Consider the following 24,492-nt stretch of genomic DNA (forward strand, 5'->3'; position numbering starts at 1 on the left):
ATCGCCTAATGGCCCCTGCTAAGCCGTTACCGCCGTGGTTGTGGCAGATCATCGACTGTGACACGTCATTTGTGGAGGTAACGAAGCACGCTCCAGAGGCCCACATTCGTATGAATTTTCTAGAGTTACAATTTAAGTACTCGTGCCCAGAATATTACACAGATGCGTCTAAAATCGCATGCCGGCGTGTCTTATACAGCCGTCGGCCCATCCTATTCGGAGTCAGATTTGTTCACCATTATACAAGCATCTTTACAGCAGAGGCGTATGCACTATGGTGCGCTGCGAAACACATCAAGCAGTTAAAACTACATAAGGCGGTCATATATACAGACTCGTTAAGCGTCATTAAAACATTGATGTCATGCTGCAAACACAAAAATACAGTAATTGCAGAACTTTTATCTCTCCTGTGTACTATTTATGCCTCTAGCCAACATGTAACGGTATGCTGGGTGCCTGGACACAGAGGTATTAAAGGTTACGTGCTAGCAGACCGAATGGCTACTTCCTTAGATACAAAATCTTGCAACATGTCTATAGCTGTTCCAGTTAAAGACCTAAAGCCATATTTACGAAACAAAGTCAGAACCTACTGGCAACATAAGTGGGACGCTGAAATCCTTAATAATCTCCACGTGGTTAAGCCACATTTAGGTTATTGGCCATCACTGACCAACTCGAGACGAAGAGATGTCCTATTCTGTCGTCTCAGAATAGGGCACACTTATGGTACACAAAGTTTTTGTTTTTTGACTGGCGGTGAACCTCCAATGTGTAGTAGATGTGGGAACACACTAAGTGTTCAGCATGTCCTCCTGGAATGTCGTGAAGCACAAGCTGAGAGTAAAAGACACTTCCCTCTAGCATATAGGCAGTGTATACCACTTCACCTGGCACTATTTCTAGGCAGAGAACCGCTTTTCGACATGAAATCCGTTTTAGCGTTCTTAAATGACGTCCATATGCTCAACGTATTCTGCCCAAGAAATTCGTTGCACGGCCTCCTGCGAGAGGCCGCTTTTGCGATGTCAACCCTTGTTTATAGCACATGCCTCCGGTCCCTTGTACTCAAGGTACCTGGTGAGGCTGTTGTGCTACTCGTTGTCAAGCATCACTTTTTCATTTTTAAATACATGTTATCGCAACCTTGTTCCACATTTCATACTCATAGCATACGCCACTTGAGTCGCTATCATTATTTTACTACCTATATATTTTACGCCATATACAGCGACAGTTTTTAGGCCCCTTTACAGCCATGACACATCTACCATGAGAAACTCATTGCCTGCGTCATCACAGCTCATCGATTACATTACCACTTGTCATGGCGCTCTTTGGCCATACCTGGCCCTTTCGCCATAGAACACCACACATCATCATCACTAACGGCTTGACTGAGCGATTTCACCGCACGCTTGCAGACATGATCGCCGTATATATTCAGTCTGATCACAAGAATTGGGACAAGCTTCTACCATTTGTCACGTTCGATTACAACACGGCCGTTTAGCGTACCACTGGCTACTCGCCATTTTACCTAGTTTAAGGACGGTCGCCTACTTCCCTTCTAGACGTTTCTTTCTTCGATTTTCCTGTCAGCCCATCTACATCGTCTAGCGAAGAATTCGTTTCACGACTCGCCCACTGTCGCCAGCGTGATCGCGTAAACACAGCGACCATACAACAAGACCGGAAGATCATTTATGACACATTCCATCGCGTTGTGTCCTTTAGACCTGGTGACGAAATACTTCTATTGACGCCGCTTCGCACTCCTGGTTTGTGTGACAAGTTCCAGCCGCGATTCATAGGGCCCCACATAGTCCTGGAGCAGACATCGCCCGTCCGCGTGACTCCTGTTGTCGCCGCAAGAGACCGCCGCTGTCGCAGCACCGAGGTCGTTCATGTCTCCCAAGGCACGTTCACACCCAAAGCGGAGCGTCTAAGCGGCCAAGCGGGTTTTCAACGCGGCGAGTCGTCGAGCGCGCGGGCTTGTTCAGACCACGCGGCTTGCCTGGTTGCCCGCGCCGCCGAGGAGGCGGAGCATCAAGCGCTTTCGCGGGGGACGTGTCGCTATCTCGTGGCGCCGGTCGTCCGCCCGCGCGCAGATCTCGCGCCGAGATACACCAGCGCCACTGTCGTCTGGCTTTCTGATTGGCTGCGGCAAAGCGGGAATTCCGGCGGGGCGGAAAAAATCGGTCCGAGAGCGATCGGGCTCGCCGCCGCGTTTTCCGCCTGGTATACCCGCTCGGCGAGGAGGTTTTCGACGCTTTGCGCGCACCCGCCTGCCCGCTTTGGCGGGTACGCCTTCGGTGTGAACGTGCCTTAATGAAACCCTTCACGCGGCGTTCTTTGTCGCCTTGACCTGCCGCCAGGATGGCCGCTTCCACGTGGGGGGGGGGGGGGGAATTAGTGTGGGCGTTTATTGCCCACGCCTTCTTCATCTGTATATTATTATCATCATCATCGTGTGTATGCTCTTGCTGGTTCACTGCCGAGTATTCGGGCGAATAAACGTCGTGCCAACGGAGACGCCATAAGATATATATATATATATATATATATATATATACAGTAAAGGAACAGAGACACAGAGACAGCACCCGTTCCTGGGCCAGCTGTTTTATTCTCTGCTTCGTCCGCGTCTTCCCCTCGTTTGCCCCATAGCGACCGGTGTCCCAGCACCCGAGCCCAAGTGCATCTCTTCCTCTTTACACTCGGTCACGCTGCCAGTTTCCGGCATGGCTTGCAAACACCAGTTAACATGGAGGCAGTGTGAGAAGTCGTCGTTGGTGAGCCGTCCAGCGCCGTCGAGCTTTTCTGGCGGGCGGCACTGGCTGTTACGCGCTAGTCGCAGGTCTTGCCGACAATTATCTTGCCCCTCAACGCTGTCAATTTCAGGCAAAGTTGAAGAGATTCCCTTAAAGGGTGCTCCGTTGATTATTGTGAGTGGTGCTGCCAGTCTTCCCCTCTTCTCCTCAGGTTTTCGAGGACTATCACAGGAAGAGTTTGAGAGGCTGTCCACGGATGGTGATGCTCTGAATGACTGGAGGGAACAGTCGGAGCCATTCTGAAGCGGCGCTTCGTTGCGGTGGCCACTGTGCCTTGGGCGCCGCACTGACCCTGAAGGGAGCACCTTGACACCTGCATGGATGCTACACTTAACAGCGACAGCGCCGACAGGTGCAGCAGGGGTGTTCTCGGAAATAGGCGATCGTGGTAATGGATTTGCTCTGGTCAATGGCCGCTGACGCTTGCCTGAACGCCAAGTCATGAGCAGGAATCGGAACTGAATGATTGCCACCGCCACTTCTGCTGGAACCACGAAGTGTTGGGGCTGGTTGCTGCTGAATACTAGAAGATACCGAAGTGCCGCAACTGCTCCCCTGGTGTGGTGGTGGCTTCGGGCAACAGGCATCCTGCAGTGAAGGCTGTCTTGTGATGCCTCCCTTGTGACCTGGTGTAACTGACACTCCCGATGACGAGAACGACGATGGCACCGCGTTGAGGGGGCCTGCACGCGGCTGCTGCTGCAGCCCAGGGAGGATGATTGCAAGACTTTGGGCCAATCCGTTCAAGCCCTGGTCGAATTCTTGCTGCTTGAGACGTAAGTCTAACGCCGTCTCGTAGACGGACTGGCGGGCCATCTCGTTGGTGGACGGCGCCCCCTTTGCGGCAGGGGTGGTGTGTGCCGGAGTGGGGCTTTCGTTGCGTTGCTCCTCGGCCCTCAGCAGCCGTAGAGCCACGGTGGCTGGGTCCATGTCTCAAAGGTCGCCGTACTGCAGATTGCCCGCGTCGTCGCCGCACGCCTCTGCTTCCGCCGCCGCTGCGAATGCAGCTTCATCCGCTGCCTTGGAAGCCTTGCTGCTGGGTACGCTATAGAAAACGGAAGACGCCGATGTGGAGATGCTCGAACCGGAGGCCTGTGACTGATGCGGTGGCGGCTGAGGAATCGACTCGCTGCCGCTGTTGCTGAACCGTTGGTTCTCGGCCGTGATCTTCGATGACGACGAGCCGCAGCTGATGCTCGGGGATGTAGGGTACGCGCAGGCATAAGGAATAGGGCCCAATGCAGCAATAAGAGCTGCACTCCATTCAAGCTAGGACTGCTGCTTGATGTCTGCGTAGTTGTCGCAAGCCTTTGCGGCACCGCAGAGTCGTTTTGCTGCAACCAGCCATCTTGTGTGGCCTGGCCAAGCATGACGATCACCCAAGGCATTGATAGTGTGAACCCAAACGTTGACGGCATCTTGAAAGCCGTGAAAAGGCGGTATTTTCACGTAAGCCTGCTGCTGGAAATCGCAGCAGCTCAACTCCGCCAGGCTGCCTGTGTAGCCGCCCGAGGAACGAGGACCGTTCTTCATGGACAGTGCGGTCGTTGTGGTAGTCGCGGCAGCCGGTTCTACCACCAAGGAAGCATCGATGGCATACCTTGGCGGCTGAGGAGTCGAAGTAGTTCCTATGATGATATGCTCGCCAAGAGAAGCGTGTACGGCGTTCCCAGGCAGGACAGGTCCAAGACGGAGGGGGGGGGGGCGGAGCGCGGTCTCAGTGTGACGTGCAACGGCGCAACCACCGACGGATGCAAGGTGTTCGTCAAAAGCTCGAGCTGGTGATTCAGCTTGGCGATGGCTTGGACGAGACTACCAGTAGAGTCCTGACCTAGAGTCAACGAGGAGGCTTGGACGCCGTCCCCATATGGTGCCGTGGGTGCTTGCGACGGTGGCAGAGTGGCCGGCTCCGTAACCGAGGAAGCGTCGACGGCGTTCCTGAGCAGGAGGAACCCGGCACGCCGAAGAACCGCGAAGAGGCACGTAAGGCTGTAACGTCGTAAGGTAGGTTCTTTGTATACTGCGCCTTGTATAAGAACAGAGACAGCACCCGTTCCTGGGCCAGCTGTTCTATTATCTGCTTCGTCCTCATCTTCCCCTCGTTCGCCCCTCGTTCGCCCCTTAGCGCCCGGTGTCCGAGCGCCCGAGCCCAGGTGCATCTCTTTATCTTTCCAATATATATATATATATATATATATATATTGACACGCGTGCTCTACAGGCAGACGACGACGACGATGGGGGCATTAGCGGACTCCGTCTAGTGAGTCAATGGGATTATTAGAGAAAGAAGACGTGTGTCTGTTCTGTTTTGTTTGAACAGGTCGTCCTGTGCTGTTCTTGAAGAACGTCTCCCTGTCTTCTGTTCGCGTTGTATCGCGACACTGGTGGAGGTGCTGGGTATTGACAGCGCCTGATGCCCCGGACTCCTTCTGGGAGTCGTTCATCTAGCCCGGACGCATTGTCACCAGTTACGACACCCGTGCATCACTTCAGTCGTCGACTGCTAGGCCTTGCCCCGGAGTTCTCCCCTCTTCAACCACCTCACAGGAGATCCACACATCGGGCAATGGCCGAAACCAGCGCACCGCTAGCACCCCAAAGCAGCGGGTCTCCCAGCCCGCAACAGGTAACCGTTCTTCATCCGCTGGTCCCCGATCGCTATCGCGGTGCAGCCTTCGAAGACATTGAAGACTGGCTTGACAAGTATGACCGCGTCGCACAGATTAACCAGTGGACAGAGCAGCAGAAGCTCTCTTACGTCTATTTCGCCCTTGACGACAGTGGCCGTACTTGGTACGAGAACCGCGAAGCTGGCCTAACGACATGGAATGACTTTCGGCAGAAAATCACAGATACATTTGCAAGTGCCGACCGACGCGACCGCGCCCAGCAATTGATGGAGCTACGGGTGCAACAACCCAATGAGTCGGTCACAATGTTTGCCGAAGACATGGCCCGTCTCTTTCGTAGAGCCGACCCGAACATGACCGAGGATAGAAAGCTGCGCTACCTCATGCGAGGTGTAAAAGAGCAGTTGTTCGCGGGGCTTGTGCGAAATCCTCCAGTCACCGTCGCTGATTTTATCAAAGAGGCTGCGGCTATTGAGCGCGCTCTTCATCAACGGTGCAGGCAGTACGATCGACTGTCCAACAGCACCGCAATCAATGCCGCCGCATTGACTCCACAGTATCAGAGCTCCTTGCGGGAAATGATCAGAGAGGTCGTCAGAGAAGAACTTCACAGAATTATGACACCGACAGTGGATAGACCCGTCGCGTCAATCGCCGAAGTGGTTCGCGACGAAATCAGGCAGGCGTTCCCGGCTGCCGATCTTCAAGAACAACAGCGTCCCATGAGTTACGCCGCCGCCGTCCGATGTCCCCCACCCGCTACAGCCACACCGCCGTACCACCAGCCTCCGACAGCCGCTCCTTGGTCGCCGCCACAAGAGGAGGCTTTAAGGCGCGCACCCGTGATGCCGATGCAGTCATACCGCCAGCCGTCATTCGCCGCGCCGTGGACCACGCCGCAAAATGACCCTACGAGACGGCCACAATATCGGAGATCCGACGCGTGGCGCACCGCCGATAACCGTCCTCTCTGTTTCAACTGCGGGGGTGCCGGCCATATTTCGCGCCATTGCTGGCATCGCGACTCGTCATTTCGCCCTCTTCGTCCGTGGTCTGATGTTCGACGCACAAATGACGACTCCGTGCTACGGCGCGACGACGCTGCTTTTCCTCCCATAGCGCACCCGAATCAAGCATCTGCGCCCAATGATCGAACTGATTTCGGCCGTCGGTCACGCTCTCCAACCCCTCCACGCGAGCTGCCTGCTGGACGCTCTTTTGCTGACGTTCAAAGACGAAGGTCACCCAGTCCCCGCCGGGGAAACTAAAGGCGGCGACCTCTGGGGGTAAGGTTGCAGGCCCGCCGCAAGACCATAAAAAGCCCCCAACTCTCCCGCTGCAGAACGCCGAGAAGCCGATAACCACTGACCCCGAAGAAATTGTGAGCGCCGACCTTGATATTTTCGTGGATGGACAGCCGGTGACAGCGTTAGTCGACACTGGTGCCGACTTCTCTATAATGAGTCGGGAACTCGCCCTCCGCCTGAAGAAAGTACAGACGCCATGGGCGGGACCTCACATAAGGACGGCAGGTGGACAATTGCTGATGCCTACTGGAAGATGTACTGCTAGGCTTAACATTGGAGATTCGTCGTTCGTGGCCGCTTTCATAGTTCTTCCCGTGTGCTGTAAAGATTTGATTATTGGAATGGATTTTCTAAGAGAATATGGCGCCGTAATTAACATCCCAGACCGCATGGTGACGTTTTATAAAAGCCCTGGTTTAGTTCATTGCTTATCGCCGCAACACAACTCCTTTCGTCTAACAGAAGACGACGTCGTAATCCCACCTCGGTCATGTATCCTTGTTTCCGTGGCATGTGACGTACCGTTTCATTGCGAAGGAGTTGCCGACCAAATAACCATTTTGTTGTTTACTCACGGTATCTCTGTCGCACGAGGAATTGTAAATGTCACCGACGGGCGCACGAATTTATTGCTAACAAATTTTAGCACAGAGCGACGGCACCTTCCAAAAGGCACGGCTGTGGCTTATTTTGACGGTGTTGCGGGTGTTCGCGGCTGCTGTTCACTACTCGAAGAAGCGCCTACACCAGACCCAGCTCCTGCACTTGACGTCAGCACTGTTTTGCCACAGCACGAACGCGAACGGCTTCGTACGCTACTAGCCAAGTTCAACGACTGCTTTGCGTCGACGTCAAGAGTCGGTCGGACGCCTCTAACAAAGCACCGAATAATTACAGAGGATACGGCAAGACCAATTCACCAAAATCCTTATCGTGTGGCTCCCAGAGAACGTGAAGCCATACAACAACAGGTGACGAAAATGCTTGAAGACGACGTGATCCAACCATCAACGAGTCCCTGGGCATCCCCTGTAGTTCTAGTCAAGAAAAAAGACGGCAGCTTGCGTTTCTGTGTGGACTACCGAAAACTAAATCAGGTGACGAAGAAAGACGTGTACCCACTTCCCCGTATCGACGATTCCCTCGACAGGCTTCGACACGCACGTTACTTCTCTTCCATGGACTTAAAGAGCGGATATTGGCAAATTGAGGTAGACCCGAGGGACCGTGAAAAAACTGCTTTTGTGACGCCAGATGGCCTATACGAATTTAAGGTTTTGCCTTTCGGCTTGTGCTCTGCCCCTGCTACGTTCCAACGCCTCATGGATACTGTGCTTTCGGGTCTGAAGTGGAAAACCTGCTTAGTGTACCTCGACGACGTCATCGTGTTCTCCGCAACGTTCGACGAACATCTCGCACGGCTTGAAGCGGTTTTGCAGTCCATACGATCCGCCGGCCTCACCCTGAAGCCGGAGAAGTGCCACTTTGGCTTTGCGGAACTACAGTTTCTTGGCCACGTCGTCAGTCACGCCGGTGTCCGCCCAGATCCCGAAAAACTTGCCGCCGTCGCCCAGTTTCCCGTACCATCCGATAAAAAGGCTGTCAGGCGCTTCCTCGGTCTCTGCGCCTATTACCGGCGCTTTATTTCAGATTTTGCTCACATTGCGTCGCCGTTAACTCGCCTCACGAGAGACGACGTTGCTTTTGTATGGGGCGACGAAGAGCAAAGTGCATTTAACGTCTTGCGGCAACGTCTCCAGACACCTCCAGTACTGGCCCACTTTGATGAGACCGCTCCTACATTGCTCCACACTGATGCCAGCAATGTTGGCTTGGGAGCTGTTCTTGTGCAACGGCAGGAGGACACGGAAAGAGTGATTGCCTACGCAAGCAGAACGCTCTCACGCACAGAGGCAAATTATTCCACAACTGAGAAGGAATGCCTCGCCGTGGTATGGGCGGTTATGAAATTTCGCCCATATTTGTATGGCCGCCCATTCAAAGTTGTCAGCGACCACCATTCACTGTGTTGGTTGACGAACCTTAAAGATCCTTCTGGACGATTGGCGCGTTGGAGCCTAAGGCTGCAGGAATTTGACATGACAGTCACGTACAAGTCGGGGAAGCGACATACGGATGCTGACTGCCTGTCTCGATCACCGATAGAGTCGGCTTGTTCACTCGAAGAAGATGAAACAGCATTTCTTTGTGTTCTGGACACCTCCGCCGTCGCTCAACAACAACGGGACGACCCTGAGTTGCTTGGTCTAATCAATTACTTAGAAGGAAGATCTGCGAAAGCACCTAGAGTTTTCGCAAGAGGATTGTCATCGTTTTGTTTACGGGCCAACGTCCTTTACAAAAGAAACTTTTCTTCGACCGGATCCCCCTATCTGCTCGTCATTCCTGCAGCTCTTCGTATGGAAGTACTTCAAGCCTGTCACAACGAGGTGACTTCTGGTCACTTAGGCTACACGCGAACATTGGGCAGAGTGCGGCAAAGCTACTACTGGCCGAGACTTACCACCGCCGTGAAACATCACGTTCGCACTTGTCTCGACTGCCAGAGGCGCAAGTCGCCCCCGACGAAACCAGCCGGCCTCCTACAACCTGTTCAGGTTCCACGAACACCATTTTATCAAATCGGAATGGATATTTTGGGTCCACTTCCTACTTCTACTGCGGGAAATCGCTTTGTTCTCGTCGCAACCGACTACCTGACACGTTACGCTGAAACAAAGGCCATCCAGAGAGGCACAGCAGCCGAGGTGGCGCGATTTTTCATCGAGAATGTTGTGTTGCGACACGGTGCACCACGCGTCGTAATAACCGACCGAGGCACCGCTTTCACAGCTGCGCTTTTAGATCACGTCTTGCTGCTAAGTGGAACGGCTCATCGGAAGTCAACTGCCTACCATCCACAAACCAACGGATTGACGGAGCGCCTCAACAAAACAATTGAAGACATGCTTTCAATGTACGTGGATGTCGAACATAAAAATTGGGATGACATCCTCCCTTATATCACGTTTGCATACAACACCGCGAAACAAGAGACGACGCGCATGACTCCGTTCAGCCTTGTTCACGGCCGGGATGTACGAACGATGTTGGATGCTATGCTTCCACACCAATTTGACGACACTGACACGGACGCCGATGTGTTTACCCAACGCGCCGAAGAGGCTCGGCAGCTCGCGCGCTTGCGGATCTGCCAGCAGCAAGACTACGACGCAGGCCGCTATGATGCTCACCGTAGAACCATAACCTATGAAGTCGGCGACCTAGTGTGGGTTTGGACACCCATACGGAAACGAGGCCTCTCCGAGAAGCTGTTAAGGCGATACTTCGGCCCATATCGAGTATTGCGGCGACTCAGTGATGTCACCTACGAGGTCGTCCCTGATAGTCCCAACTGTACGCGGCGCCGCCCGCACCCCCCTGAACTTGTGCATGTTGTGCGCATGAAGCCGTATGTGAGCGAATGACTATGCGAGGGACCCTCACTTCCGCAAGTGACGTTTCCGGTCTAGCATCGGGGCGATGCTCTTTTAGGGAGGGACAAATGACACGCGTGCTCTACAGGCAGACGACGACGACGATGGGGGCATTAGCGGACTCCGTCTAGTGGGTCAATGGGATTATTAGAGAAAGAAGACGTGTGTCTGTTCTGTTTTGTTTGAACAGGTCGTCCTGTGCTGTTCTTGAAGAACGTCTCCCTGTCTTCTGTTCGCGTTGTATCGCGACAATATATATATATATATATATATATATATATATATATATATATAACAAGTTAAGGACCGCACAAAGAGCGACGGAACGAAAAATCTTAGGAGTAACGTTAAGAGACAGGAAGAGAGCGGTGTGGATGAGAGAACAAACGGGGATAGCCGATATTCTAGTTATTCTAGTTGACATTAGGCTGAAGAAATGGAGCTGGGCAGGCCATGTAATGCGTAGGATGGATAACCGGTGGACCATTAGGGTTACAGAATGGATACCAAGAGAAGGGAAGCACAGTCGAGGACGGCCGAAAACCAGGTGGGATGATGAAGTTAGGAAATTTGCAGGCGCAAGTTGGAATACGCTAGCGCAAGACAGGCGTAATTGGAGATCGCAGGGAGAGGCCTTCGTCCTGCAGTGGACTTAAATATAGGCTGATGATGATGATATATATTGTAAGGAGTTATCCGCACTTCATCTGTACAAAGCTATCATCTGCTCGTGTTCGTGTTTGAGTCGGTGCCATTTTAAATGCGAAACATTTTTTGCCGGTGGCTCTGTATGTCCCTCGCGCGTCCCACACCCCCACAGCGCAAGCGCGCCCCCCCCTCTCTCTCCTCTCTTACGCTCCCCCTTTCTCTCCTCTAGGAGTCCTGTACGGAGCGGCGCCCGCGTGCCACACCCGCACAGCGCGTCCCCTCCCCCCTCTCTCCTCTCCTTGCTCCCCCTTTCTCTCCTCTAGGAATCCTCTACGGAGCGGCGCCCGCGTGCCACACCCCCACAGCGCGTCCCCTCCCTCTCTCTCCTCCTACGCTCCCCCTTTCTCTCCTCTAGGAACCGGAGCGGCGCGCGCGACAGGTGGTGCGACAGCTTCATACTCCGCTGGGGGCGCCACGGTAAATCCGCGGTATGAAAATGACGGAGCGCGCGCGCCTCATTCTCTCTCCTGTGCAGCGCCACGATGAGCGCTCGGGCCGCTGCCGCAAAACCATCTCCCGCTAAAGCTAACCATCTCCCCGCTGCTTCGCATCCACACATGCTTCCTTTTAGCGGGAGATGGAGTAATTTTTTCCTGCGTTGAATACAGAGTCGTCTCAACCGTGGTATTTCAAGTGGTGGAGGCACCTTTACGATCCCTTCGACCTCAATCCTCTTCAAGATCTCTCCTGGAGCTACGTTCGCGACGCCGCTTACGTCAAGAGGCCACCATGTCGCAAGACCAACCCGCAGCGTCCACCAGCTCGGTTCAGCCACCCCCACTCCCAGCCCTGCCAACAACCGGTATCGCGATCCTGAAATCTTCTCTGGCTTGCCTGGTGAGGACGTTGAAGACTGGATCGACAACTACGATCGTGTCAGCGAGTATAACAACTGGAACGAGCCATCCAGGTTACAAAACGTATCATTTTACGTCTCTGAAGTAGCCAAGATATGGTTCAATCACTTTCGTGATTGGTCGTCTTTCAAGGAGCAGCTACGGTGGATTTTTGGCACACCCACGGTTGGTTAGGAAGTTTTGAAAAAGAGGCTATCTGAGCGCGCCCAGCATTATGGCAAGTCGTATACCTCGTACATTAAGGACATCCTCGCGCTTTGCCGCCGTGTTGACAGTGCCATGCCAGAAACTAACCGCGTGCGAGACCTACTTAAGGGTATCGGATCGACTGCCTTCAACGCACTCGCCGCTCAAAACCCTTCGACAGTGTCGGACGTCGAATATTCTCAAAGTTTGCCCAGAGAGCAACCACATCATCAGCACTCCTCGTGGCCGCTCTTTTACGCGGTTATCATCTCTTGAGGGAGTGGGTTAATTGTCACCCCCGGAAGATAAGCTCGTTGAAAGGAAGTCCTTTTTCCCAGCGACGCGACTTCAACGACGCGGTTTCTCGCAGATGGGCAGTTCCGTCATACCAAACACAATGGTCACACCTCATAGAATTTGCTACTGCAGTTGGAGCTGGCAGGCCAGCAGGCGCCATGCCACTCCCACATACCTTAGGCATTCGAGTCGAAACATTAGCTTAGTAGTGGCTTTTATTCGCCCAAGTTGAATTCACTGCAATAAGAGTGACATTGCGTCTGACATGTGTTTCCGCCTCGTGATTTTTAAATCGAAGCTTTCTTTGCCTACTATCCCATGTTTTACAAGTGTTTTGTTTATCTTATACGGGTACGGCCTGCCCTCTTGGTGATGACGCTCTGGAGAGAAATGCGAGAAATCATGTGGGTTCCACGCACTGTGGCAATCGATTAAGCCACGCTTTCAGTGTTGTTTGTTTTGATTGACAATAATTAGCGGTCATATTGACGGCAAATGTTTAATTGCTTCAGCGTTTAGTCCAATACGGGAGTGTTAAGTTGATGGTAAACGTAAGCTTGCGTGCACCAGTGCTGTTTATCTGCTTAGTATATAACACACAGCGAGACGTGCTTGCTTGAGGCGTTTTTGTGCACCATTGTTCATAATTTCCGAGAAGGTTAGCAATGTAATTGTCTCACACGGCACATGACATCGTGGTAAATGTGTTGAACTTTAATTTGAAATTATGGGGCTGTATGTGCCAAAGCCACAGTCGGATAATGAGGAACGCCGTGTTGGCGGATTGCGGCTTAATTTTTCACACTGGAGTTCTTAACCGTGCTCCAGAGGGCCAGGGGCGTATCTAGGGGGGGGGGGGGCGGGGGGGGGGGGGCTGATGGGGCTTCAGCCCCCCCCCCCCCCCGTACGTTTTTCGTGCTGTCATGCACCGCCGACCAAAACAACCACTGGCACTGGGAATCATTCTGGATTTTGTCTACAATGTCTTTTTGATGCTCGAAAAGACATTTCGGCGTGAAAATTGCGAACTCGGGCTGGATTTCGTGGCAACGCGCTTGCACCTGGAGTAACATAACTCAAGAAGCCCCAACCGAGCACAAACTTTCAAGGGCTTTTCGATAACGAGCGGGCGCGTTGCGGCATTTCGCAGCGGCCGCGGAATCTACGGAGCGCATGGATTTCAATTCCGAAGCTTTATGGGTATAAAGTTCTCAAACTTTTGACACGAAAGGTGCACTAACATTTCCAAAGGCGTGCTTCTGATTTTCAATTCTGGAACTTATAGGTTTAATATTCTTATAAACTTGGCCAACATGCGCGCACGGGAGCCCTCGTGTACAAGCTGTTCCTGAAATGGAAGCACGCGCTCGCAATCTTCCACACACACGAAAATATTAAATATCACCGTGACTTTCAGCTGGCATCTGATAATTTTCTCCAAACATTTTCAGGAAGCGCGCCCAATGTGATCGATCAGCTGGACCAGGGCAGGCAAAGTAAAATAAGAGAAAACAGAAGAAAGTTAACGGCCTATTAAATTTGAGACAGTTCTTTTTTGCGGGCGGCAAGGTCTCGCTCTCCGTGGCTATAGGGACACTGGTCCTCTGTATTTAAGCAAAGTCCCCGCTGAAAATACTGGTATTTCCAGAGCGCTTCTTCGCATGCTAGCTGATTGTGGAGATACATATCTGAAGAACCATTTGAAAAGTTTCTCCAGTAATGCCTCGTATTTAAACCAGATGTACAAAACAAAATTATAGAAATTTGTGGTGAAATTATCAAAGAAAGCCTAGACGCAAAAGTGAACGCTGCAGGCTGCTTCTCCGTACTTGCTGACGAAACGACGGATATTGCTGGAATCGAACAGCTTACTGTTTGTGCAAGGTACCTAAACAAGGATGTCAACGATATCGAAGGAAGGAAGGAAGGAAGGAAGGAAGGAAGGAAGGAAAATAAGAGGTGAAAGGCAAAGAGGTTAACCAGGTTAAGTGTCCGTTTGGCTACTCTGCACAGGGGGATGGGTTAAGGGCAGGAAAGATGATGAAACAAGAGAATATTAAAAAGAAAAGAAAAATAAACGTATCAGTTCGCACATTCTATAGTTTTTCTGATTCTTTTAAAAAAAGCAGTTCGTTCCGACGTCGGCTGGGACCCGGGACCAAAAATTTTGGCTTCCGTAAGGGGACGGCTGTCTCTCTTGTCGAGCGTGGTGCTGAGGAAACGATATCGAAGAAGTGTTTTTAGGTTTTAGCACAGAAATAGATGCACTCTCTCATCAAGACTGCAGGTTAAATGTACATGTGTACAAACGGCCGCAGATTCCAGTCACCCTTCCAGTGCCTCGGCCAGGGCAGAGAGATTTTCAAACATGAGTTTACTAAAAACCCACTTGCGCCCTACAATGTCTGAGGAACGCATGGTTATCTGGCGCTTCTATACGCCCACAGAGACGTCGCCATGAACGTGTCCGAAGTTATTGAATGCTTCGCTAAACTTCCCCGCCGAGTGAAGTTTATCGTTTAGATAGGGAAGCAGCAAAAATCAATGCATGTAAAAATATCTGGTTCTTAACGTTCCTATATAAGCTCGTAATTATGAAAACGTATGACTGTTCATTAGTTTTTAAAACCACAGACATTTTCACCGTTTATTGTAACAGTTAGCATGATGATCAGAATCATCATGCGAATACAAAAATTACTGGGACATCAAAACCAATTTTGACCGACCTTGCTCATTGAAAGCCCGGAACAGCGGCGTTTCCCCAAAACGCACTCGGATGTTGGGTAAATCAACTTGCCGCATCATGTGTGGCTATCGTTTGTACTTTTCTTTCCGTTTTAACGACATGCTTTTACTTCTTTTTTGAAACGAAGCAATACCCTTTTTTAATTTTTGGTGCAGAATAATTGTTCCCGCTGTGCAAGCAGTTAAAATGCGCATTTTCGTATTAATTTCTGCATTCTTTTTCTATTATTCTAGCCACATGGTGCTGTCGCGACCGCAGCATGGGCCAAATGCATATCACGATTTATGAGATCATAGTTTTGTTCTTGCCTGGATCGTCTTTCTACTCGTATGCGTGAAGTTTACTATCTGTGACTGCGCAACATGTTTATTTGTCTTGTTTCACGCATTATATACAGTGACGTTTCCTTAGATACGTAGTTTTATTGCAGACGTATACGTATATTTAAATATCTTGTTGCGAGGTTTTGTGTATACAAGCAGTGAACTTGGTTTCACGCGACACATTCTTGCCGTTTATCTTCGCACTTGTATATTCCATTCTGTCTTCGCATTTCTAATGTATATTTTGCGGAACTCCTGCTTTTTATATGTACTCACTGTTGCAACTATGTACTCACTGTTGCGACTAGAATTTCGGTGCAATTACAATATACGACCGGTAACAGATGCTCCTGCGCAATCCATCGCAACGAAAGACAGCGTCATTGAGGTTTTTCCCTGGCCGTTGCATATGTACCAAAATGTAAAAGGTTGTTGAATGACAAAGATTCATCAAAATATTTATCCTCAACTTGTTCAATTTATGGCCTTTACGTTTTTCGTATCAGCTGCATGCACTGCTTTGCTGGTTTCGAACTGATATAGTTCTAAAGTTCGCGTGATATTTCCTTTACTTATTAAATAAACAAAAAACGCGGAAGCATTGATATCAGCTATTTCTGCCACAATTTCTGGGACATACTAATATATTATTTTATTTAAAAATACATATTTTACTTGTCGTGACAGTGCGTAGCGTTCACTAATTCGTTTGCAGCATCTAATATACAGTGTCATTGGCAATGCAGTTATTATTCATGTATTTGATGCAAACTTCCATAAGGAGGAGGCCGTGCTGCAACTTGAGCCCCCCCCCCCCCCCCGAACAAAATTTCTGGCTACGCCACTGCAGAGGGCGTAGTACATGACTGTTTTAAGCATGCAATGCTTTTAGCTCCCGTTGTCGACGATCTTCAAGTGACCTTGAGCCAGAAGCCCGAGCCGTTAGCTAGGCACTCACGCGAGAATCTCCGGGCACTCAAACAAGAGCATGCAGGCACTCAAACGAGGACATCGGCGTCGTTGCGAGAACAAAACGAGATCATCCGGGCAACCAGTCAAAAGTTAAGAAAATGCGGTCTCAGGCCCCCAACCCTTTGTACAGGACCGCATTAGATACGCTAGTTACTTCCCAAACAAGTTACAAAAAATATTGCTTCCTATTTCTTTCTAATGTTTGTTCGCAATATCACTCAAGCTGTAGACCCGCCGTGGTTGCTCAGTGGCTATGGTGTTGGGCTGCGGAGCACGAGGTTGCAGGATCGAATCCTGGCCACGGCGGCCGCATTTCGATGGGGGCGAAATGCGAAAACACCCGTGTACTTAGATTTCGGTGCACGTTAAAGAACCCCAGGTGGTCCAAATTTCCGGAGTCCCCCACTACGGCGTGCCTTATAATTAGATCGTGGTTGTGGCACGTAAAACCCCATTATTTTTACTCAAGCTGTAACTTCTAGTACGTTGAAGTTTTCTCATTCCCAATAGCGACATTGAAAAGGCAGATAGAGTGCACCATACATCTTTTGACACTGAGACAGATTTGCCTGTGCTCTTTTCAACGCCAGGAGTTCGTGACTCGTGAGCGGTCACCGACAAGAAGAAAAAGTTGCGACAGACGCTGAGCGCTGCACTGTTGGAAAAAGAAACGCCGTTGAAGGCGGTGGCACCACAGGTAGCGAAAGACGCCATATGGCAGCCATTGCATGCTTACATCTACTATCGATTACGGGAGAGCCAGCATTTTTTGTATTTCGCCCCCGTTGAAATGCGGCTGCTGCGGTCGTGATTGAACCTGCGACCTCAAGTAATGCCACAGCAGAAACGTACCGTACCGTACCTATCATGGCGACAATTACAAACCAACACATACCCCCATTTAAGCAGATTACACGCAATACACCCCGCACTGTACTCGTACAAATGCCCCCTTTGTAACGACTACGCTTCCCTATATCACACCACATGGGCATGCCCCAATATACAGGTAGCCCCGCATATACCCAACCCCACACTCGAGCAGTGGGAGGCCGTGCTGACTAGCTCGGACCCTCGTGACCAGCAACAACTGGTGCGGCGGGCCCGGGAGACAGCAAGAGCCGCAGGAGCCCTGGACTGAGGGCACCTCCCAACACAAGCAGGAAGACGCCTGCTTGTTTTTTTTTCTCTTAATAAATGTTTTTCCTCCTCCTCCTCCTCCTCTTTGAACTTAGATTTATCCAGTTTGTCCGCAACCAATGCCGTCCCTAGTAGAAGCGTTTCCTTGCCTTCTTATGTCGCATTTTCCCTCGCATGCTCTCCCCCCATGTATGGGAGCTGCGAGCGAAAAATGGCAAGATTGTCATTCACTCGTTTCGTGACTGCGCCGGTTCTACCCATTCTCTGCCTCATATCGCTGCCTCGTCTCTACAATTCTATGTCCCGTCTTGTCTGTGGCACGTTAGTACAAAGGTAACATGATTAATTACAATCTGCTTGTTGCTACAGTCAATCACCACCCCCACCATCAACCGTCAAGGGGGAATTGTAGGGACATGATGGAAATGCCGAAAAGAGTTTCTCGCGTCAGCTTTACTCTCAGCCACGCTCCTGCCATGTATATGCATGCTCTAAACCACCTGCCAACGCGGCGTGCAACACAGCGACAGCAGCAGCAGCAGTGGAAAAGTCGAAGGAAGAGGCGAAGAAAGCTTCGCAGTAAAAAGGAAACTAGCATAGGGCAATGTAAAATTGCGCGGACAAAGACACGGCGCAATGATTCTAGGGCAGTCTAGCATCCGCCTTCTGTGCTGTGGCTCGCCTCTTCAACTCTGCCAATTCTGAACACTTGTGGGATTGAGGGCTGCTCGCAGAGCACTGATGATCTAGCGTCGGTGCTGGATAAAGGCTGTGAACTCCTGCACGAGGTGGAAGACGTGAGCTTGCTTTCCGATGTAGCACCAAAAACAGAAATTGGTAGATGTGTCTGGAGCGCAATATGGCGAGAAGTCTTCCCTTTGGAAAAGAGTGCCAGCCTCACCGGTGCCAAAGCCGTGCCCGTCGCTTCTTTCCTTAAGCAAACATTCGCCGTTCGTCTATACTCATGCGGAATAAAATCTAAAGGACGAATTCAGAAAGCGTTTTTTTCGTAAGTGATATTTTCCATTTGCTCGCTACCTTCGCTAATAATATGTCCAGCATCACGATTGGCTGAAATTTTCTAGTGAAAGAGCCTTTTGTGAATACGGGCCCAGAACCTATATTTATGAAACCTCTGCGTTAGCACCAATTAACGACAGGCTATTGAGCAAAAATTGTTACCAGGCCCTTTGCCGGACATATAAGCAAAGCGAGCCATCAAGGCTCCGTCTGTATCTTTAGTTAACGCCAGCTGAGATTAAAGGCTGTGAATGGGCTATCCCGACAACAACGCGTACATAGTCGCAGCCAATGCTTATCCTCATCAGCACTTTCATACCCCTAGCCTTCTGCTCTTTCATATCCCTCTGCAGAGAAGTGTAGAAGGCTAGAGGACTGCGCGCTTCATAAATAAAGTCCCCTCTCTCACTCTCACTAAATTTTGGCTTCACGCCTAAAAAATAATTTCCCAGCCACTTGGTAAATAAATTCACACTTAGCCAACCTTAGTTCTTTTTTTATATAGAAATAAACTAACATGCGAAATACCTCAGGCTTCCCATATAAGAAAGTGGGTGGATATCTGCATTAGTGAGGGACCTGTAGCACTCAATGTTAAAGAATTCAATTTTTTAAACAAGACGTCCCCTTTTGCTAACTGTTCCTTTAATTTTCCTTCATTGGCTCTGCACATGCTCATTGTAGTTAGTTGGGTTATATAGGTACCATGTCTTCCAAAAATAAACCGAGTGACGAGTCAATACGTGTTTGTAGTGCGAGCTGCACTTGAACCATGGATACTGGTCCTTTTTCGTGTGCAAAATAAGCGTCTGTAAACATCCTTCCAAAAGCGTTTGCTGCTTAGCGGATAATGTAATTGAGCGCATAAACACACACCGCATTCACTTTGACACACTAGAAGAATATATATTATTTTATATTACGTGTAGCCTCTTTAAAAAACCAAAGCGTTCTTTTATTTCGTAGTGGTTCCACTTCTGCACGATGAATTGTACGGCTGATACTCATATTTCGCTCGAGTTTTGCACATTGCTTCATAAAATGCCAGGCAAGATAGAGTAGGACCTTCGTCAACGATCTGATCCCATATATACATTTCGCACATTCGCAATTCTGAAAAAGCAGGATGCATGATACATTATAAATTTGACGCATTAAAAGATTATTTTCAAGAGTGATTACTTTTCATAGGTTGACGGCAAGGCTTTATTTCGAGCAGAGGCGTCCACCTTGTGACTTAGGGCAGCCTATAAATATTTCTAAACAGGTATTGATATTTTTTACCGAATATCAAACATTTCGGCTACGGTTCTATGCTGGAAGGCGCTAGTTAGACGAAGCTCGTAATTTCTGTGTGCCCTGTCGACGCTCTTTGATGAATGATGTAATCCTATGGAGACATTAAATCTGACCACCGGGACGCGTCAAGATTTATTGGCTAACATCATTTTGACGTCACGTCATGGGTGGTCGGCGAAATTGAATTCACGTGGTGAAACCCTAGAGCGCCTTCTTTCATTTCTTTATCGTTCCACCGAGTGGAAGCCATTTCATGCTTACATCTACCCTCAATTACGGGAGAGCCAACATTTTTTCTCGACAACCAAAGCAGCAATTTATTTTTTAAAATTTCAAAATACAAGAACATAATTGCGAGGTTTTCAACTCTAATTCAGCAATCGAAAACAATATCACAAATCTCTAAACTACAACTAATAATATGTATAAAGCGGACAAATATCCAACTGAACACACATTGGTCCATTAGCCGTCTACAAGACTCTGGACAAGATCAGCAAGACATGTTGGAAATCATTTCAAACGTTAACAAGACGGCTTCAAGACGTTTTAGCAAGGTATTTAAGATTTTTTTACATCTTACCAAAACTGTCGGCTGTCTTAGAACGTCTTGTAGCTGTCGTGAAGACCGTGTAATGCACCGACAAATTTAAGGATATAAGACGTTTTGCAAGACTTCTTGTCGACCTCTTAAAACGGCTAGAAGCCGTTTTGCTGGATGTATTGTAAACGTTTCCAAAACGGCTACAAAACGTTCTGCGGGACGTTTGAAAGCTGTCTTATGATCGTTTTTTAAATGGTTTGAACATGTTCTGGAAAAACAAGCACTGACTTTTTCTAGTCTCTCTTGGCAAAAACCATTATAACATTAGGGCTACATTAATGTAGCCCTAATGTTATAATGGTTTTTGCACAGGCGATTTAAAAGTTTTAAAGCAGCAGCACAATGGCTCATTTGAGTGCTTAGACACCCGTTCAACTGCCACTACCTTAAAACTTACAATATCACAAACACCTGCAAGGCATGTCAATTCATCGCGGGAACAGAGTGCAAGGAGGAAAAAGTACGATGACGAACGTACCTGAATCTACAGCAAGAATCTAATCAGCTGAATATGTGCCCGTGAAAGGGTCAGGCAAGGCGGTACAATCTCTTCAATGCTATTCACTGCATGCTTAGAAGTATTCAAGCTCTTGGAGTGGGAAGGCTTAGGAGTGAGGATCAATGGCGAATATCTCAGCAACCTTTGGTTTGCAGATTACATTGTCCTATTCGGCAACAATGGAGACGGATTACAACAAATGATTGAGGACCTTAATCGAGAAAGTGTAAGAATTGGGTTGCAGATGAATATGCAGACGACAAACATAATGTTCAATAGACTGGTAAGGGAACAAGAATTCAGGATCGCGTCAGCCTCTACAGTCTGTAAAGGAGTACGTTTACTTAGGTCAATTACTCACAGGGCACCCTGATCATGTGAAAGAAATTTACAGAAGAATAAAATTTGGTTGGAGTGCATACGGCAGACATTGCCAAATCCTGACTGGCAGCTTACCACTGTCCTTGAAAAGGAAAGTGTACAATCATTGCATTCTACCGGTGCTAACATATGAGGCATAAACTTGGAGGTTAACAAAGAAGCTCGAGAACAAGTTAAGGACCACACAACGAGCGATGGAACGAAAAATCTTAGGAGTAACGTTAAGAGACAGGAAGAGAGCGGTGTGGATCAGAGAACAAACGGGGGTAGCCGATATTCTAGTTGACATTAAGCGGAAGAAATGGAGCTGGGCAGGCCATGTAATGCGTAGGATGGATAACCGGTGGGCCATTAGGGTTACAGAATGTATACCAGGAGAAGGGAAGCGCAGTTGAGGATGGCAGAAAACCAGGTGGGATGATGAAGTTAGGAAATTTGCAGGCGCAAGTTGGAATACGCTAGCGCAAGACAGGGGTAATTGGAGATCGCAGGGAGAGGCCTTCGTCCTGCAGTGGACATAAATATAGGCTGATGATGATGTGTCGGTGGAAAAAAAAAAGGGGGGGGGGGACATTTCTGTGGTTTTATGTGCCAGAACGACGATATCATTATGAAGCAGGCCGTAGTTGGTGGCTCTGGATTAGTTCTGCCCACCTGGGGTTTAACGTGCACCCGGTGCACGGTACACGGGCACTTTCGCGTTTCACCCCCATTTAAATGCGGCCCCTGCGGCCGGTATTTGATCCCGCACCCTGAGGCTTAGCAGCTCAACGCCAAAGTCACTACGCCATCACAACAGGTGATGCGCCAGGCGACGAATACAATGAAGCTGATGCAGAAGACGAAGTTCATAATACAAAAAATGGAATATCCCCTTTACCCCTGCCTAACTTATTCATTCCACAGACTACTTTGCATTAATTAATTTACACATAAACGTGGAATAATCGTTCGCCGTAACACATCCAGGGTGCCCCAACTATCATGCACCCAGATATAAATATATGCAGATGCCACGTAGCTGGACATAACCAATGTAATGTTGTTTGCCGTCGCTCGGAGACACTCAGATTATTTTTGCATTCCCCTCAATTTAGATAAATAGTCCTAATTAATTAATGAACTTCTTAATTATTATAGTTAGATGAAAAGTGTCGATGAGAAAATTGTAGAGCAACAGAAAGAACTCCCGACACAGCTTTCTGTCACTCAATACGAGCAACATAAAAGTGTTTTTCCGAGCGTGAAAGAAGACCTCGAATACACGCGAAATTGCCGCGCGACAGGCCGCTCGAGGCACTTTGCGTGTGTTCGCTGGCTACTTTCACGCTCGGAAAAACACTTTTATGTTGCTCGTATTGAGCGACAGAAAGCTGTGTCGGGAGTTCTTTCTGTTGCTCTACAATTTTCTCATTGGCGCTTTTAATTTAATTATAATATTTGCGTGATTAATGAATTAATTTTTATTATGTAATTAGGTGAAACGCAAAAAATAGTCTGAGTATCTACAAGCGACGGTAAACATTACCTTGGTTCTGTCCACCTACATGGCATCTGCATGTTTTAAAGTCTGGGTGCATAATAGTTAGGCCACCCTGTATAATCGTTACTTATCGCTCGGTCAAAATATAGAAAACCCGGCAAATCGCATTATCACCTCTAATTCTAAACACTTGAATGCCCCATGCCTTTATATGAATGCAAAATTTCATCTGCCAGGAAATCATTCCATTACACTATTCAATCCAATGTTTTATGAATTGCTTGTTGTCAACCATATTTTGAATATATTCATGATTATTCCTCTAAGGATGCTAAGCTCGCAAGGTGTGCTTTCAATTATAATTTCTTTTTACCAGGTGTTCGAAGTAAATTTGAAATAAAACTATCTGCATTCGCTACCACTTCGCATGGAAATAGCTTGCATGTTCCACTTAGAACCCTACCTAAATAGCTTTACTCGCTTCAAAGTTTCATCGAAGCAGTTTCTGCAGACCTCAGATTAAGTTTCTCAAATAACTATTTGTGTATTTACTTGCATACTGCGCCTACGCTAGAGTTTTTTGGTTATTTTAGTTTAGGAAATTGCTGCCTTTCTTGTTCACCAAACGAATAGTTTTGCTAAATTATATCAATTTTATTGCTTTCTTTAAGGTGTATTGCAGTAGTGAATTTGGTTGTTTTTATAGAATAAGCTTTGTGCGCGTTGTCTATACTGTTAGTTTCATCTGATGACTGCTTCTGTGTTTCTCAATAAACGTGAGCAGTTTTCTTGTAATTTGTCATCAACTGGGACCCTCGTCTCTACATACATTTGGGATTTTGCCTTATAATTAAAATTTTATGTCAGCGACAAAAAATACATATGCAGCAAATAATGCGTGACGCTCGGGAATATACGTACGAGTATGCTTTATGAAAGAGTATCAATAGATATTAACGCAAATTTGATAAGCTGCTGAAAACACCAGTCACAATGTGCAACAGACCAAATAAATTATGAAAGTTTCATTCTAAAATAAGCGCAACGAATTGTTCTACCGTAAGGAAATATTAGCAAAGAATATGCCTTATAGAAAATATAGATATGAAGAGCCGTAGTAAAAAAGAAACTACATGCAATATTTTGTTGCATAAGTTGTACGATTACTTCCGCGCTTATCCTGGCTTAAGGTGGGGGTCCCACTCCGGCGGCACGAGCCCCCCGTTTTCAGTACTTTTGGAGCAATCGTGGCGGCTCTTCTACTTGGGATATAAAGTTGTCGTATATAGCATAACAAAGCTTAATTCTTGTAGATTCCAACTATACATAATATAAGAAAATTGATTAATGTGATTTAGAAATAAATGTTCAAGAACAAGCATGAGATACATGGTTTTTGCGAACTGTGTCTCAGTTGTGACCATATTTAGAAGAAACTACCGCACTTACTGCATTGCGGCTTGCTCTGTAGCTTTGCGACATATTTACCTACTTCCTAGACGTAGCAAAATAATTTTGAATTTTTACTTTTTGGATAATTTGCTTTGGAAAATTGCCAAATATTGCAATCTTCTCTTGTAAACAGCCCGGCAACTACATGCTCAAGGAAGCTAAATTTTGGATAAAGTAGAGTTCAAGGCATTTCCATTTAGGACCCAAAATTTCATTCATGTACCTTTATTAGTTTTAAACCACAGCTT

This window comes from Dermacentor silvarum, chromosome 9 (assembly GCF_013339745.2).
Source record: "Dermacentor silvarum isolate Dsil-2018 chromosome 9, BIME_Dsil_1.4, whole genome shotgun sequence".
NCBI lineage: Eukaryota > Metazoa > Arthropoda > Arachnida > Ixodida > Ixodidae > Dermacentor > Dermacentor silvarum.